The sequence below is a fragment of the Desmodus rotundus genome, chromosome 8 (assembly GCF_022682495.2).
Source record: "Desmodus rotundus isolate HL8 chromosome 8, HLdesRot8A.1, whole genome shotgun sequence".
Classification (NCBI taxonomy): domain Eukaryota; kingdom Metazoa; phylum Chordata; class Mammalia; order Chiroptera; family Phyllostomidae; genus Desmodus; species Desmodus rotundus.
This window is the reverse complement of record NC_071394.1, coordinates 44,417,463-44,432,754: the sequence shown is the minus strand read 5'-3', so window position 1 is coordinate 44,432,754 and position 15,292 is coordinate 44,417,463. Positions and strand designations below refer to the sequence as shown.

At 42.3% G+C, this 15,292-nt stretch overlaps 1 protein-coding gene across 3 annotated transcripts in view; it reads left to right on the top strand.

Moving 5' to 3' along the window:
• FAM110B (family with sequence similarity 110 member B) overlaps window positions 1–15,292 on the top strand; it is a 150,843-nt gene that overhangs the window by 81,097 nt on the left and 54,454 nt on the right. For 2 of the 3 annotated variants that reach the window (XM_045181729.2, XM_024572330.4), the window contains one exon: window positions 292–378. The exons of the other annotated variant lie outside the window; for it this stretch is intronic. The gene's annotated coding sequence lies outside the window, so the exon portion shown is untranslated. The remainder of the gene's footprint in view (window positions 1–291; window positions 379–15,292) is intronic. 3 annotated transcript variants of the gene reach the window in all.

The window sequence follows — 15,292 nt, the reverse complement described above, 5'->3', positions numbered from 1 at the left end:
TTTATGTGACTTCTCACAACCCGATGCTTACATTCTTCCTTCTGTATAATTTCTTTCTGTGGTTAGATGTCTCCCTAAAAATATAATTGATGTGAGCAAAACACTTGGCTTCTAAATGAAGTTTGTAAAAACGAACACATTTTGGTTTACATACATGTTTCTTATTTATTTTTAAAACATAATGACCAACTTTTAAAAGCATTATCATTTTCTGTTGCTATATATATTTGATAGCCTGCCTATTTTGTCAAATAAAACAGCAATAGCTGTCTGTTCTTTCTCTATTTTTAGATATTTCTTGCTGCAGAGAGTACTTTAAGAAAGGAAGTCTTCCCTGTGACTTCTGCCTACCATCCATAAAATACTCATTTCTTTCAAGTAAGTGTATTGCTTTGCTTTGATCTATTCTCAGCAGAAGGTATTGATTCTCTCTGAAAACCTGTGTCATTATTACATTAAGACAAAGAGGCCGAGGTTTCAGATAGTTTGCTATCTGGCAAAAGAAGAAATCCCTTCCTTTGAGGTCTCCGGGACCAAATGACACAAATGATGGTTTGCTTCCTCAAGGGTCTCCACGATGTGTCTTCTACATATTGCTAGTAGTTACAGTTTTTTAAAGCTGGGTCCTATTTACCAGTAATCAGGTATTGAGCTGTGCGTGGATTTGAAGACAACATTAAAAAATGAATATCTGTACACTCCAGTGAGAGGTACACTGTCTGTGGTTGGGGAATGTGATGGTGCTTTCTGGAATGCCAAATGGCATGGGGCCAGCAGCTGGTGCCCTGGGAGTGTGGGGGAGGAGATCTTTGCAGGATGGCCTCTCAAAGGAGGCCACAAAGATGTGCCAGCTGAGGGACAGCCCTAGAGGGCGGGGCAGGTGTCAAGGACAGCCAAACCAGCAGCCTGGAAATGTGTGTGCACGTGGAAGGCACTGCTGGGTACTCTGCCCCATGTGCACGCCCCTCCCAGCATCGCTGCCTGGTCTCCAAAGCTGATGGAGAGCCTGGAAACATCCCATGACCAGACCACAAAGGAGCTGAGGAAGTGGATGAACTTCAAGGTACAGGTGTTCCTCCTCTTTACAGAGGGCTCGAGAGTTCAAAATTGCCAAATGAGGAGATTGGGAATGGTTAGGAAATGGAGAGATGGCTCTCTGGCTAACTCCTGTCTGCAACGACCTAAAGAGTAGTAAAAGAACACAAAGTCCTAACCTCGGTGCCTTATTCCCCGGGGGCCACATGCTGTGATTTGACAGACACCCTTCCTGGAGTCTCCTCTCCAGCCTCCATATGCAGTGCACCATCACTTCTAATGTGTGCTGTGCATTTTCTAGTTTGTTGTTATGGTATTATGCAGGATGTTGTTAGGTAGACATTAGTGCTCTTCAGGAACCTCAGACTCTTAACTGAGGCTGACAAGCAAGAATCAGCCCATGCCAGCTGAAATTCTACAGTCTTTGGAAAGAGACAAAGAAAAGCCAACAAGATTTCTTAGTGATACACCCTGAAACCCATCACTCTTCTACTACATTACCTTATTTTCTTATCCTAGATATAAGAAATTCTGATACAAAAGCCTTGGGCCCCTGTTGGCTCCCATCCTCAGGCCTTGTAGAGCCCAGGAAGTAGAATTGCTCCTGAGCACAGGTAGATTTAATGGGAAATGCCTCTGTGACAGGGCTGTATTCTCCACTCTACATTGTTCTAGGAGCCCATGCATCCTGGTTTGCCCACAAACGAGGGGTTTTCTGTCACATGGGGCTTTCAAGTGCAAAAGCAGGAAATGTCCCCAGCAAACAGGGTCCTGTTGGTCTCCCTCGTGATTCTCAGCACCCCTACTGTCATACACAGCCAGGTGATGTTAATGCTCACCAAGCTGTCTCCCGACAGCAGAGGAACCCCAGCTTCACTGCTTAGCGACCCTAAGCCTCAGTTTACCACATGCCAGATAAGAATAACAGCAAGTTAGCAGGGATTTGGGGAAGGTTACATGGCATAAGGTCTGGGAAGTGCCGGGTACAGCATGGACATTGGAGAAGTGGAGGCCCCTGCTTTCTCCCTCGCAGATGAACTATCTGGAGAAGACAGTTACCTTTGCAGGTGGAACCATCATGAGCTTTGTCAATGTCATTACTTAGCTATGTCCTGTGTGGGGAAGATTAGAAAGGATTTAACCATGTGATTCATTGACACAATGTCACCTGGGTTGTAGACACTAAATCCTGGCCCCTCCATCTAATTCTCAAATAGATGGTTGTGTACAAGTTACTTAAAGTTGTTTTTTATCAGCTTTCCCATAGGTAAGATAGGAACATTCAGTGTTTTAAAGATTATTGTGAAAAGTATCTTTTTGTCTTACTCAAATGTTTTCAACTGTCCAAGAAAACTTGGTTCTTTCCTGAGCTCTTAAAATGGAGGTAAGTAGCATCACGAAGACGTGTTATATTCTCATTAACGTTTTTCACTACTCCTCAATATGTGCACTTAAGATTTGTTTTTAGAGGACAAGGTGGATCCTTTTAAAGTGGTCCCATGTTTAGGGAAACTGAAAAAGAAATGAAGGCATAAAATGACCTTGTAATATTCTTTTGGTCAAACTTTTGAGTTTTTGCAACCTCGAATATAAAACCTCCTGTTAATGTGTGTGTACGTCGTCTTTAAAGGAATATACAAACACCGATTTCTATTGCATTATTCACGTGATTGTAACTTCAGGAAGTAGTTTACAATGTTCCCTTTGTTTTTAGTTTCTTCTTATCTTAATCAAATTTAAGTAATTGATAGTCAGTTTCTCTTGGAAAGTTTCCTTTTTCACAAGTTCTCTGCGAGGGACTTTTATTCTTTTATAGTGAGAGAAATTGCTGGAAGCAAAATCCACATCTGCAGATTTGTGTGTGTGTGTTAAATGGTTCTGACCAAAAATAAGTGCTAGTTTTCCCCAAACCCCATTTTCCCCATTTCAGTGTTTCCTGAAGTCGGTCCTCTGGAGCAAGTGATTTTTCCCTGTCCATGACTCATCTGTCTTTCTCGCCAGCATCTCTCTGACTTTTGCCTTTTCTTAGATCAGCCCTCTGCCAAGTGAATGACTCAGAGCTCAGGTTCTACCAGTACAGTCAGGTGTGGCTCCTCCAAAGCCATCTCAGTGACCTTGAATGAGGTGTCCTCGGGAGCCAGGGAGAGCCAGCCTCCGTAATGAGACTCACCTGCAGCTGAACAGACCAAAGCTCTTGATCATGCTTGCTGCTTAAAAACAAAAACAAAGAACAGGAGTGGACATTCTCTGGAAAAAGTAGTTGGGATTTTAGTTGATTTATTCTGCTTATTCAAAAAAATCAAATAGGCTTCTGGAAGAATAGACAGAGGGATATTCCACTGTCTAAAGTAAAATACTCTTATACTCACACACAAAATATAATTCTTTTTCTTGAAGATTTAACAAAAATTTATTATGAAGTTCAAGAGGCCACTATTAACTACATTTTAAATTGCTAAATTGCCAATTAAGTTATTTGGCATTATAAAATATTGAATTTTTTAATCAAGACAAGTTCTATAGGTTATTATGTGTGTGTAGGTTTTTTATTTGTTTTTAATTATTAATGGCTAATACATTATAAACTAGCTCATTGTCAGCATCGTCATTGATTGCCTACAAAGAGCAGCAGAGGGGTTAAGCCCATAATGCGTGGGAAGCCAGCTCCAGGAGAACTGTGCTGGCGGCGTCCTGTGCCTCCGCGGCAGTCTTCCCCTGTCCTGCAGAGAAGTTATGAGGGTCTGCATTGCGTAGATGAAGATGCAAGAATGAAAGAGTCAAACCTCATACAGAAGGGGAGCCATGTGATAACACACGCTGGGTATAAAACCCAAGTCTAGCCAGGCTCCTCAATCAAACCCTTCCCAGCCTGTTCACACCAGTTTCCTGCTGTCTGATGATGGGGCCATAAATGGAACGGGAAAGTTGTTTGCGGGAAACCGGGCCATGGGGAAAGCAGAATGGGAAAATGACAAGACAACATGGATAGCTGGGAGAATATTAGAATAATTCCCTAGAAACCACTGAAAGTCTTCAATTAATTAAAGAAGGGAAGAGACCAGAGTGTCAAGTAATGAGACACAGAGACCTAAGAGCACACCCGGGGGAGGAAAGCTAGAACGTCAGGACTTCCACATTTTTCCCGCAGCCTGATAAAGTGTCTGCTGTTGTTATTAGGTGTGGATTGACAAGCTCTTCGTGTGTTCTGACTGCTCAGAGAAGTTCAGAGAGGTGCACAGTTCCTCAAGACCATGTGATCAGCCAGCGTTGGCGTACCCTATCCTCTCCACACTGGTCTCTCTCTTGAATAGCCTATGGTATAATGGCACTCTTCCATAGTACTGTGGTCTGAATATTTGTTGAAATCCTAATACCCAATGCAATGGCATTCGGCGGTGATGGCATTAGGAGGGCCTTTGGGAGGTGATTAAGTCATGAGCGTAGAACCCCTCATAAATGGGTTCTTATAAAAGAGGCTCAGAGAGCTCGCTAGCCCTTCCTGCTCTATGAGAACACAGAGAGCAGTCAACAGCCCAGAAGAGGGCTACCACCAGCACACAGCCATCATGCTGGCACCTTGACCTTGGCCTTCCAGCCTCCAGAACTGAGAAATACATGTGTATTGTTTATAAGGTGCCCAGTTGGTGGTATGTTGGTATAGCCACAGAAGCGGACAGAAGCGGACCCTGACTTTGGGTAGCATTTGGACATAGCTGCTCTCATAGCTTCACATACCGTTCTTGGTCTGTCCTTGTCCTGAAATTTTTGTCTCAATTTCACTTGAATGTCATGGGTCTACTTCTGTATAGGACACATTAAAACAGAGCTGCTCAGCATTGTCCTTGGTCATAGAGAGACAGTTTTCACCACAGCAGTCAGTGGAAGGCCCTTCTTCTGGAAGGAAGCCCCGGTGAGTAACTCCTGGTTCTTGGCCACACATACGCGTTCGGGCATCAGGCCTGCTGGCTTTCCCTCGTGCACCAGGCATTGGCATTACCATCTCTTCATCAACCACTGACGACTTAACCTTGTGCTAGTCGGCCTGCCTCTAGTCCCTGCTCTCAGACCAGTCAGATTAGTAAGCAGAAAACTCTTCGACAAACACTGTTTTCGTTATGTTACTTCTCTGCTCCAAAACCCTGTTTTCTCCTATTTGCCTATCAATCAAACGTAAATTCCAGAGACTGGCAGTTAAGTCTACCTCTCAGCTGGTCTCTCCATACTTATCCATCGTCATCGTCAGTATCCATTGTTCATCTCATGTTTTCTACACAGCTGGCTCCTCAGAGTTTTTGTGCCACTTCTTGTCCAGAAATCCTTATCAATTCCTAGTACCCAAAGCCCAGGAGTTCTCTGAGGCCCATTTCAAAAGTCACTTTTTCCTTTAAAAAGAAAACAAATGTCTAAGCAAAATCCAAGAATGTTTACTATTATATATTCAATAAATTCATGCAACCAAGTTAGTCATGGCTCAATATATAATATATATATACATTTATAAGTAGTTTTGAAACTATTCTGTGCCTTAAACATTTATATGATTCTCCAATTATATGATAAGTTCATTTAAAACATTTCCTTTAATGCAATGACTGCACGGGCTCCCAGTTGTCCGAGAGGCCGCGGAAACGGGCAGTGCTATCCCAGGCCGCCGGGGTGTGCGCGGTGCGCTGTGAGAACTTGGGCCCGGGAAACCCGAGGGAGGATTGTAGGTCGGTTTGCACCGTTAGCACCGTTCTGTGGACTGATTAACGGCCTGAAGATGAGTGAAGTTATTTTCTAGCCCTGCGAAGCCCTTTATCAAAATAACAGTTTTGCTGACCCACACAGAGTGGAAATGTCTGTAACAGAGTGACATCCAAATAGACGTAGAGAACACAATCAGGAGAATAATGGCATCTCCTTTGGAAGGAAAAACAGACCCACCGGCAGCAGGAAGCCCAAGCAGAAACTCTGTGGAACTCCCACTGCTGCGTGAGGCCCAGGTCAGATTTCCTCTCCTGTGTGCAGGTGATTCTTAACCTAAATCTCCACTTACTCAGAATTTACTGTCTGTGTACTCGTGGTCCCTTCTGGCTGTGAGTTCACAGTCATGGCTGTTTCCGTTCTCTGAGGACATGAAGGGTGCTTGTCATAATCTGATTTATATTACGGTAAGTTGCTTCTTCATCTTCCTAGTAGATTATAAGCAATTTCAGGGTAGGAATGATTTATGTATTAACTCTGAAATTTTCGAGTGCAGCACGGACTCTGGCAAACTGTAAGGATTAACAACTGTTGGTGGATTTTAATAGGACTAAAAGACTTGTTATGCATATAAAGGAAAGCGTAGGCTTTTCATCTGCCTTTTGATAAGGCCTGTAGCAGATCTAAGACTGGGATGGCAACATGGGGTTTAACGGGGCCAGCAGGGTTATTTCACTGAAAGAGAGACAGTCTAGTCTGCTTGTGGAGAAAGCAAGGAGAAAACAAAGTCAGAAACAAAGAAAGGAAAAAAAAACAGGAGAAATTGATATTATGGTATAAGAACTTGAGCTTAACTTTAGGCAAAGGAGGGAGTAATCTTTAAACCTGGACTTCTCAACTGCATTTAAAATATAGTTTTGTTTACAAAATTCGGCTTAGATACAATTTTTTTTTTTAGATCAAACTAGTGTTCCCTAGAGATTCATATATCCAACATTAAAAAAATTCAATTATTTGTGATTGGTCCAAGTTCAGTAATTGCCATAATTCTGCAATTTAGGGAGGTACCACCTCAAAGAGTCCACATGTCTGTCAGAGCTGATGGAGAACAGGGAGAGAGTGCGGCCATCCACTGTTCGCACTCACCTGGCTTCATGGCCTGTGTGTTAATCCACTCACCATTTCCCTCGAAAATATGGATTAGGTGCCTTGTGCCCCTGCGGGTCAGTGAGGGTAAGAAACTTTTCATGCCCCGGAGACACACCCTTTATATTTGAGAAACGAATATAAAAACTTTATATTCGAAAAATCATTTTGAGAAGAGTGAGAACTCCTTGTCCTGCAGGTGGAAGTGAAGAAAATGTGAGCAGGTCCAAGAAAGTGAAGGATTTTAGACGGAACTAATGCCCCGATCATGTAAAAGAATAGTGTGGCTAATTCATTAATAATTCATTCTATGACATATGAAATATTGCACTACTGAACTCTGAAGTCTGCAACCCGTTTTTCCTGAGGGTAAAGGCTTCTCTGGCAGCCAAGACCTTGCTGTCTGACATTCGACTCTCATATAGAGGAGGGTAAAAGAAGGTGAAGAATGTATTACTGGTGTATACCTCACTTAAGAGATGAACATATGCCCTGGTGGGTATGGCTCAGTGAACTGAGTGCTGCCTGCAAACCAAAGGGTCACGGGTTCAATTCCCAGTCAGGGCACATGCCTGGGTTGTGGGCCAGATCCCTGGATGGGGGTAGGCACGTGACAGGCGACCACACATTGATGTTTCTCTGTCTCTCTTTCTCCCTCCCTTCCCCTTTCTCTAAAAATAAACAAATAAAAATCCTTTTTTTAAAAAAGAGATGAACCTACTATTTTGAAGCATAACTTAATGGCAGTTGGCCTATAAATAGTGTCAGATTTTCTCATTTTAAGTGAATATATAAGATTCTCATACTTTTATTTCCATCCATGCAGCAACGGACTTGAATCTCAATTTTTTCAAACATGACTTTTTGCTGGAAAGCTTCATGCCCAGTATACCTACAACTCTCCTTCCCCCAGCTGAAGAGGCTGGTAAGCTTCACTCTTTATCTGTTCTTGTGGGTCACTTCCCAAGAGGTTTCTCTCTGGTGCCAGTGGAGTTTTTACAACATCATTGCTGAGAGAAATATGGTGACTATTCCTACCGAGTAGCGAGTAGCGTTAGGTTGTAAGCACAGTGCATGGAGCGGCTCACACCCTCTGTTCTCCCAGGACCCCTCCCAGTGTGAGGACACTGCCTGACAAGGTGTGTCGGCAGGTCATCCCTGGTCACACGAGGCAGGCAGGGGCCAGGGCAGGCAGAGTCGGCATTGATACATGACTCTCGTCCCCAGCCCGCTGCCGTCTCTGCCTCTCTCCCAGGCTCTGCGTTCTTGCTCTAAGCCGGGCAGCAGATGGCAAAATAGGAGTAAACGCAGAACTTCGTTTTCCCTTACTCTCCTAGTTTTATTTGTGGTTCAGCATTTCATCTTGGATTTGAAAGATTCATCCCCTCCTTTATTTTTTGGTCATACCCCTCCATTTAATATAAGAAAATGTTGGGAAACTGATTCCCTTATAGATTTAATTTAAAAATTTGACGACTGGCTTCTCGTGAACTAGGAAAATGCATGCATTTATTAACCTGGACCTGAAAAAGTTCCACTCTGGAGTTTTTACAGAATATAATGAATTTTCCTGAGGTGTACCTGCCACATGAATTTAGAAAGCATTTTAAGACTTATGTTCACTTTCTTCCCAGAAATATATACCAGGTCTGTATTTTTCTGCCTTGAACCTGCCACAGGACTTGTCCCCGTTACCTAACGCGCTGCATCGTGTTTCGTGCGGCTGTTTATTCCTCACTGCCGGCCTTGAGTGCTGCCTCCTCGCCCAGCGTACCTTGTTAGTCTCCGGTACACCTGTGTTTCAAAGCACCTTATGAATACTAGACGTTTGCGTTCAATCGACCTCTTATTTTTAAGAATATTGAAACCTGGTTTTGAAGTTGTTCTCATATTTTAAACTAAAAGGCACTTTTTATTACTTTATTGGCTACTTTACTGGCGGTTCTCCTCCTTCAGAAGTAGGACCGCCATATTCTTCTTAGGATTTTTTCATAGAGTGCTACTTCTGTTTTAAACTTGGGCATTATTGCTGTGATATACATATATAGTACTTTACAAATTGCCTTCTTAAGTTTCCAGTCTCCTTACTGGTTAGTGGTGGGTGGTGGTACTTCAAAGAGTACCTTTTGTCTGGCGTGGTTCTCAGTGAAGACAATGGGATGCCAAGGGGCAAGTAGCTCCAGGGTGTGACAACTTCCGTGATGCTGCTCGATCAGAAGACTGTGTGGCTGTTGTTTGCTTAGCATTTATTGGGCATGACCCGGGGGCCAGTTACGGTGCTAAATCCTTTATTTGGATCATCTCCCGAACTTCTCATAATAGGTAGTTGTTGCAGGTAATCATGGTGCGAGATTCAAGCCCATGTTTGTCTGGCTGCAGATGCAGCCTTCTTACACAGCTTGCTAAAGTGTGTTGATGGTTTTAGGTGCCAGTTGTTTCTCAGACATTGGAGATAATTGTTTTCTCTTTATTTAGAAACCATATTCTTTTTTTTTTCAATTTTTAAATTATTTTTTTGTTGTTCAATTACAGTCGTCTGCATTTTCTCCCCACCACTCTACTCCACCCCAGCCAAAACCACCTCCCTCCCCTGCTTTCACCCTCCCCCTTAGTTTTGTCCATATGTCCTTTATAGTAGTTCCTGAAAACCCTCTCCCCACTGTCCCTTCCCCTGTCCCCTCTGACTATTGTTAGATTGTTCTTAACTTCAGTGTCTCTGGTTATATTTTGTTTGCTTTTTTTCTTCTGTTGATTATGTTCCAGTTAAAGGTGAGATCATATAGAAACCATATTCTTTTGGCAGATCAGATTTACTAAAGGTTTCTCTCTCTTTTAAAGAATGTTTTTATTTATCCTATTACAGTGGTCCCAGTTTTCCCCCTCCACCCACCCCACCCCCAACTCCCATAGTCAGTCCACACACGGTTGTCCACGTCCAAGGGTCATTCGTATGTGTTCTTTAACTAGTCCCTGCTCCTTCTTTTAAAGGTTTCTCTGAACAAAAGAACTTCCTTCGGGTGCCAACCAAGCATTCGCTTCAGGCATGTTTGTCGTGGCCGCTCTGAAGAGCCCAGTGCTCTGCATCCCCTCCGCCCTCACCTGGGCCCTTGGACAGGTCACCTGGCTGTCCGGGACTCAGGTCTCTGCTTTGTTCCCAGCTTTCTGCTTTGAGGCACTGATTTGATTTTTTTAATAGACTTACCACATTTTACAAAGAACTTGCACTTCAATGGCTTTGATGGTGAGAGGAATTATTATCTTGGCTTTATAGATGAGGCAACAGAAACACAGGAGAAGCATGGCTTCTCAGAATTGCATGGCTCCCAACCGGAAAAGCCACAGCACAATCCCTTTTACATCCCTCTACATCCCAGCTCCAGAATGAGACCTCTGCTGGGAGCCAGCTCCTCATTTGCTCACTACTAGAAGGAATGAGTTAAATGTCACAAACAGTTTTCAGACTCTGTTCCTGGAGCACTAGGGGTTTCAAGGCATATAGAGCATTGAGATTTGAGGCTCATTGTGTCAACCAAAACCACTCTGTGTCTGTATATTTTACGTAATGATATTCCACAAAATCTTTACTTAGGGGAAGCTTCTGCAGCTACAGATACCTTGAAGTCTACTGAATGTCAAGGTTCTTATTGCATTCTAAGCTCTAGCCTTTAGGGGTCTGTGCCAATTAAAAAGCATCAATGAAATTAATATAAACCTGAGTATATTGTCAATGGGAAAATATGATTTGAGTTACAAAATTAATTTGCAGCTTTCCAAAAATATGTTGGTTGTGTGTAAGGCCAAGAGACTTCCCCAGAAGTACAAGTCCCAAACACCCAGCTCAGTACCAGATAACTAGCTGAAACTCTAGTCCTGCCTTCTCTGGGTGCTCTGCCTGCACCTCATATCTGCTCTGCCCACTCCAAAGACCACCAGCAATGGAAAGCTTCAGGGAGCTCCTTGCTCCCCACCATTTAGTGGCTCCCACCACTTAGGGGGTCAAGTTTAGGTCCCTTCACTTGGATAAAAGATTCCCCATGGTAATCTATCACCTCTCCTGTTCTGTCTCCCCCCTCACAGGGTGTCTCTCTGGGATGGTGGAAGGGCCCACAGTCTCTGTGAATAGCAGGCTCTCTGTGCCGTCGGGCAAGGGTTTATACTGTTCCTGGGCCTGCCGCTCAGCTTCTGGGGTCTGCCCAGGCATCATTTCTTCCAGGATGGCTTCACTTCACCCCTGGGCTCTGTGACTTAGCCCCACGTGCCCCTCTGTGGTGGTTTCATAATCCCTTGTGTCCCTTCATCTCTGCACTGAAATAGACCCTTTCAATTCAGATGGCATCTCTTCCTCTCTAGTCCGATCTCCCCAATGACAGAGCATAGATTTCAGTCATTGTTGTACCCCTCGTGGTTAGAATGCCACCTGGCTCATAGCAGGGGCCCAATAAATGTTGGCTAAATGAAATTAAATGAAAAAGTAAATTTCGTTATGGTATATGTGTTAATCAATGTGCCAAATATCAAAAATGTCCTTACTTTACACCTGTTTTAGTATGCTGGCATTATAAATAATTTCACAATTTTAAAGGCTAATCACAACTTTTTCCACTAAATTTTATTTTATTATGTGCATAATATATTCGGTGAGTCTGCATAAAATAATGAATTTCCCCACTTTCCCAGTCACTCCATAGATGTCATTATTTTACTAACTTGAATTCCCAGTACCTTCAGGGTCCAAATAATATTTTCAAGACATATATCTAGTTTAGAACTCTTACAAAAAATGACGTTTGTAACAGAATGTTCCATTTTCATAGTTAAATTCTGAATTCAACCAAATACTTCTTGCCATAGTACAGCATGTACGGTCTCGACTCTTCTCCGAAGAGACTGGAATAGAGCGGTTGTGTGTGCTGCTTTTTATGGGATGCTATGCATACAAACATTTAGTTTAATAAACAAAATAACAATTTGTCTCATCTGTCAAACTTTAGAAAGGTTTATGATTCCAACTCGAATGTGTGCACTGGAATCTCTGGAAACACCAGAACACTGAACAGCACGTCAGAGTTATGTAATGCCCTCATCCTTGGTACAGCCCAGCCCTAGACTAAGCGGAGGAGGAGGATGCAGGAAGTGACAGTTTGTCCGAAAACCTTTAAGGACCAATTTTCCTGCTTTTCATACTATCTTTTTGCTTAGAGGGCTTCCAAGGTGAAACCCATGCACATCAGCCCGCCACCTTGTAAGCTTCATCTCTTCAAATCCGTGACATTTTCCTTGTTACAATAGTGCTGTATTCTCTTGTACATAAATATTACCTTTGACAGGAACACAGCCCAGTGCCACAAATATCCCTTTAGTAGTGGTGAAAACTCTGCAATGAAGCTTTCAAGTTTAGGATGACGATCAAATCATCAACAAAGGGCAGGGAGAAGCTAAATAAAAACCTTCACAGATGAGTGGTTTTATTTCACACCAACTCTGTGGTCTTAATACTGCCCATCAGATGCTGCCTTTGCGCATTATTTGCATCAATCGGTGACCTTTAGTGTACAAAGATCTTAAGCTATTTGATCACTTGAAGGTCATATGTGGCTAAGCTATAATTTCCACAGTTCTGAGAAAATTACAGAGCTCTATCAAACTTATCATTTGCATGGGGATTTATTTCAATGTTAAGTGCTCATACTTGACTGTTGCTTTCTTGTATTGTAGTGCTTAAAATGTGGTGCCTTAGATTCATAGTAAATTAGCTTTGTGGTTTAATTTACTTGTTGGTGGTTTTTTGTTTGTTTTTTGCTTTACACACACACACACACACACATACACTAATACAGAATCTGAGCCTAAAGCCATTACCTTCTACTACGCAAAGTATGTGTCTTTCCCTGGTCAGTTTTTCTGATTGGAACCCATAATTTTACTCTGAGGTAATTCTACTTGGTGTGATAAGTAGATTATGTCCAAACTAATTAAGACAATTTGGAAAGAAAATCACAAAGAAAAAAACCGTAAACATCCTAACGTTATAATGATATGATACAGAAAATTTGAGGGATAGATGTACTATGGGGGTATTAGTGATAAGGTTTACTTCCAAGTTGAAGTTATTCATTGTAAAAGTTCACATAGCCTCTGTTTATTTCTTGGTCAGGAGATCAACTTTAGAAGAAAATACTTCACAGAGGTAAAATACCACTAAAACCAATTTTTACCTTGAAAACATGTTTTTGCCTTTCGGGCATCTTTTAGAAAATGTTATTGTTTATGCATCTGAACGGCGACTTGTGCGCTTTCCCCCCCGATGTGTCCTACGTGAGGAAGATTCAGTAGTAGATTTCCAATTCACTAGTTTTATTCAAAATCAAGCTAATGTTTTCTGTACACTCTTCAGAGAGTTTCTTTCAGAATCTCATTGTTTTTGTCTCATTTTTTATAAAGACTGACTTGAGTTTTACCCCACAACAACCAGAGGACACTGCCGAATTTTTAGTGTTAACAATGCTAATAACATTAACAAGAATAATTATAGCTTCCGATGTTCATTGGATGCTCGCTATGCACTTTGCCCCAGTTAGAGCATTAACCTGGCTTTTCTCACTTCGTTCTCACCACCCAAAGGTACAGTTGAGGAAACCACAGCACCTGAGTCCCAGCCCCGTTGGGCAGCCTGCTACCTGGGGTCAGCGTGCACTGCAGGGTTGGTTTGGCCTTTGCCCTCCTCCTCGAGGGCCCTTCTGGCAAATCATGCCCTTTGGTTGACTGCTCAGCTCTGTGTGGGCCAAAGAGTGTCTAATGTTAATGACTTTCCAAAAGGTGAACGTATTCATTTCTCCAGGCTTAATTAGAATGGAGGCAAAGCAGAATGAAACATTTTCTTAAAAAAAAACCCAAAAAACCCCAGCCCCAGTGGAGGCGCTCTAATTCAGGGATTTGTGACCGCCCAGCTGCAGGTTTGGGGGCCTCTACTACCCTTGTTTCCAGTTGGAGTATGAGCCTCTGTCCAGTCCACGCTTTCTGCTTGGTCCTCCTTGTGGTCACTTGGTCATTTATCACTACTCAGTTGTCCAGCTGGTGTTCATGAAGCCCCTGCTGGACAGCAGCCACTTGTTGTATTTCATCTACTTGACGGGTGTTGCCAATGTCCAGCTTTTTGGCTTAGCCCCTCCTCTCTCTCAGGATCCAGCGGTTTTCTAATCCTGTGTGCAGTAACTCACAGCATGAGTTAAAGTGAAAGCTATGGATGACTTTATCCCCACTATGTCTCCATCATAGCACGTGCCTGATGGTCATAGACAGACTAACGAGTAGAGAAAAAATTTAAGGGGGCTGGGGGAAAAAGGTGGAAGCTCATAGACACAGTCAACAGTATGGTGATTAGCAGAGAGCAAGGAGGGTGGGGGTGGTGGCAGAGGATAAAGGGGGCATAAATGGTGGTGGCAGGAGACTTGACTGGGGGTGCTGAACTCACAGTACAATATATAGATGATGTGTGATAGAATGGTCCACCGGAAACCTATATAATTTTATTAACCATTATCACCCCAATAAATTCAATACAAATTTAATAAAGATTAAGCTTCGGTAACTTCCAAACATGAATGCCATATACATGCTCATAAGAATAAAAATCCTATCAAAAATCATAACTGATGGTGACTGTAAAACCCCAAAATGCAGATCTCTCTTCTCCCCCATGTGGTTGCTGGGTTATAGGAAATGTATGAAATGATCTCTCCATGGCAAAGCAGTCTGTTACCATGGAAACACACTTACTCAGTTTCTAATCCCTCCGGCTAGTTCCAGGAACATTAACACTAGGCTAGTATTAAAAAAATAAATCTAAGATTAATATTTAGCTTTTGAATAGTTAAAATTATTGAAACAAAAGCATTCATTTTAATTGCAAATGGACTTTTCTCATCTGAAAAGTGTCACATTTGATATTATTAATAATAATACTTCATATAATCAGAGTAACTGCTGCTAATACACTTACATCCTCTTGACACTAACTGGCCCTTATTTTTCCATATCGAAGTTTGGGGAATGGCATTCGGTTCATCTGGGAGAATACAATGTTCTTTAAGCAAACCTCACTGTTTATGTACTGTTTTTGCCTTTCAATCTCCACTTCCTTATGGAGACATGGTGTGTGTATCAACCTGCACAGACGGGATGAGGACCTGTTCACTTTTCTCACTTAGCAGTGGATGTTTCTGCGCAGTGTCAATATTCCTGCTACTTTCTTATTCGAAAACTGCCAACAACATGTGAAGGGGTATACAGAAATAGCCAAGGTGATGTAGGAATTGTGATATACTGAAATATTTAAATGTAGTTTTTAAAAATGAATACCTAATAAGCTTAAAAAATTAAACACTTACATTTTCAATATTTAAATACATTTTTGAAAATTTGTGGC